The sequence below is a fragment of the Cornus florida genome, unplaced genomic scaffold, assembly GCF_030987335.1.
Source record: "Cornus florida cultivar Cherokee Brave unplaced genomic scaffold, ASM3098733v1 CherokeeBrave_3.0.0_Hap2_Chr11, whole genome shotgun sequence".
Classification (NCBI taxonomy): domain Eukaryota; kingdom Viridiplantae; phylum Streptophyta; class Magnoliopsida; order Cornales; family Cornaceae; genus Cornus; species Cornus florida.
The window spans coordinates 30,130,492-30,133,724 of NW_026775581.1; positions in this window are offsets into that span (position 1 = coordinate 30,130,492).

Below are 3,233 nucleotides of genomic sequence, written 5' to 3' on the forward strand. Positions count from 1 at the left end.
ATAATTATTTTCCGAAGCGTCTTTTTTCTTCAACACTTAGAATATGCTTGGTCTTCATTGCTTTTAACATTGCTCGATCCAAGCTTCATGGGCTCGAGCACTAGGTAGCAGGCTCGAGCTTTACGTACTCAAGGCTCGATTTTTAGGTGCTCGATCCTTGGGGTTAGGCACGAGGCCCTAGGAGTTTGGTTCTTCCTTGGAAATCAACTCTTTAAATTCTGAAGCCTTATGCTCGAGCTTAAGGGTCAAGGATCGAGCACCCTATGGTTAGGCTCGAGCACCTTTTGTTAAGGCTCGAGCCTGAAGGTGCAAGGCTCGAGTTTCAATGCCTTGTTGACTTTTCTTCTTTGACTTGTAGGGCTCGAGCCTTAAGATTTGGGCTCGAGCCTTAAGATATTGAATTCCTCCAAACTTCACCATTTAAGCTCTCAGTTTGCTTTGAATGACTGGCAACGACTCTGTAAGCTTCGATATCAGTCTTTTCATCATAAAATCCCGATTTTAACCGTTTATCTAGGAAAGTACCTACAAACGCGTATTAAACATAAATCAGTTTAATAATGGATAGATCTATCACTTTAGGCCTTAACATATGTATATTTAGGGGCTCGAATATGCAAATATTCAGCGCTCATCAGAGGGCACGGATAATGTTAGGGTACAAGAGGGGAAATGATGAAATGAAGCTTGACACGAGGGATTTTTTTTTTACATTTTTAAAACGTAGGGCTCTAGTTGAAGAATTTAGGCTCGAGCTATTGACGCTGAAACCTTAAACTTAGCGATGCCGAATGGCTCGAGCATATGGCATTATGCTCGAGCTCTCTAAGAGCTTAGGCTTGAGCCATTGAGAAATTTTTTATTTTCTAATTTTTTATTTTTCTAAATTAACTGACTGGTCTATCGCACTACCATCAACTTTGAGAGAGTGAATTTTAGGCAAGGGCCAAGAGTTTTACATTTATAGAAGCCACTACTACCTTTCACTATAAATATAGCTAGGGCGAGTAGGGATCGTCCCAAGGGATTGTGAGGGTCGAACAAGGTTGTGGAATTGCTATTAGGGCTAGTAGGTCGAGTGATCAAATAATTGGTTGGTTGGTTAATTTAACTTGTGACGGCCTAAGTTTTTAAACTTGGTGCGTCAGTGATGAATCGAAAGATGACCCGATAACGGATCCAAAATGCGAAGGCAAAAGACAAAACAACGGTCTCTAGAGATACAACATGGCTCCAAGACACCATTATGACCCTTAACGAGGTCACGGAACCTAAAGGAATCAAATGGGGAAGCAACGTTTCAAAAAAGAACAAGATTGAACCTAGGGGCAAAATTGAGATTTTCAGCTTAAAAGTGGGTGCCACCGAGCACACCAATGGAAAGAAAATGAAAAATTAATGAATTTAGACTCAAGAATCACTTGATTCGGAGTCCAGATGAAGAAGATATGGCTAACAGAAGAAGAAGGGGCAAAACGGTCAAAAAGGTAACAACTAAGAACATCTAACCGGTTAGGAGGCCAAAAAATTTGACCAAAACACTGCCCATGCACATGTAACCGGTTACCAAACTCCTCGTAACCGTTTACATGTGAAGAGGGCAGAATACTCAGCAAGGAAAACCTGGCAGCAGGGGTTTTCCGGGGAAAAATGGAAATTTGAGGGCCAAGATGACATTTTCTGGAAAAACTCAAAGAAGAAACCCCCTTCAAAATCGAGTTTTTTACGTGAATCTTGAGGAAAATAAAAAAATATGCAATGTGAAATGCCCAAAATGCCCTCCCAAGAAAACTGGTCCAGAGGGTCCAAAAAGCTGCTAAATTTAAAAGAGAGCTGAACTTCGGATGCGATTTCCGATGCCAAGCTGGCATTTTCTGGAAAAACACGAAAAAGAAACCCCCCCTAAAATCATATTTTCTAATCAACCATGTGAAGAACGGAATTTATTTCCCAAAAGGAATTCCCAAAATACCCGTAGGTCAGAAAATGCAACAAAAGTGTAAAATGAGTCCGTAAGAGGCTCATTTCACCAAAGAAGAAGCTTTGCCTGGAAACGACCATGCACGCAAACGTAACTTACCTAGTAAGATGTGCTACAATGGTCCATGGCCGAAAAATATGGCCGATGCAAAATATGACCCCCCAACGGCCAAAATGCCAAAAATGAAGTTTGAAACGAAAACTTGGAATTTAATATCATGAGATGGTTTCAAAATGCCATTTGGCCCTTGGCCATACTTCATACATGATTAATGAATACTAATGGAAGAATCAAAATGGAATTCCCACACCCAATGCAAACATGGTGAAGCAAAAACTCAATATTCTTCAATACTTTCATAATACTCCATGAAGTCAAAAATTACAAAGGATACAATTTACATGTCATTGGCCTCCGGCCTCATCTCATACATATCAAATACATTATAAAGAGTGTACTCATGCACACATTACATATATGGAATCAAATGTACACATGTTGACATATAAGACTACAATTGGCATTCCAAGCCAACCTTCACCAAAAATGGAAGTCTCCAAGTCCACAAACCATCCAAGCATAATAAAGACCTCAAATTTGATTTTTGTACCTGAAATATGCCCCAGTATCGTAGGGGTGAGTAACATAAAGCTACTCGTAGGAAATGAGCATGCATCGACCTACGTTTTACAAGTTTGCATGATTTAATTATTGTGGTTCATTCCACCTAACGTCTATGTCAAAGGTGAGACTCAAGGAGCATCCTAGCTACCTAAGATCATTTCTAGCATCAATTACCTCATTCATGCAATTTTAGCAACATAGGTTAATGCTTACATAAAGCAACAACATAGGAGCATGCTTACACAAAGCAACAACAGAGGAGCATGCTTACACAAGCAACAACATATAGATTCTCAAGGTTATCAACTTGAAGTCTAAAATGCAACATCAACTAAATATAACAATTTAGCATAATTAGAATATCTATTACCACACACCAAGACATAGATTCTCTAGGTTATCAACTAGAAATCTAAAAGTGTGAAATCAACTAAATATATCAATTTAGTATGGATGTACTTAACAACATGAAAATCGCCAATAGCCAAAACCACAAGTTAACAAAGTAAGCATGATTGTCAACTTGGAATTGAATGCGAAAGCAAACAGTGGAAGACTTGGACATCACGCTCGGAATTCTGCCGAGACCTCAATGGTTATTCCGGGCACTAACCTGCAGGGAAAACCA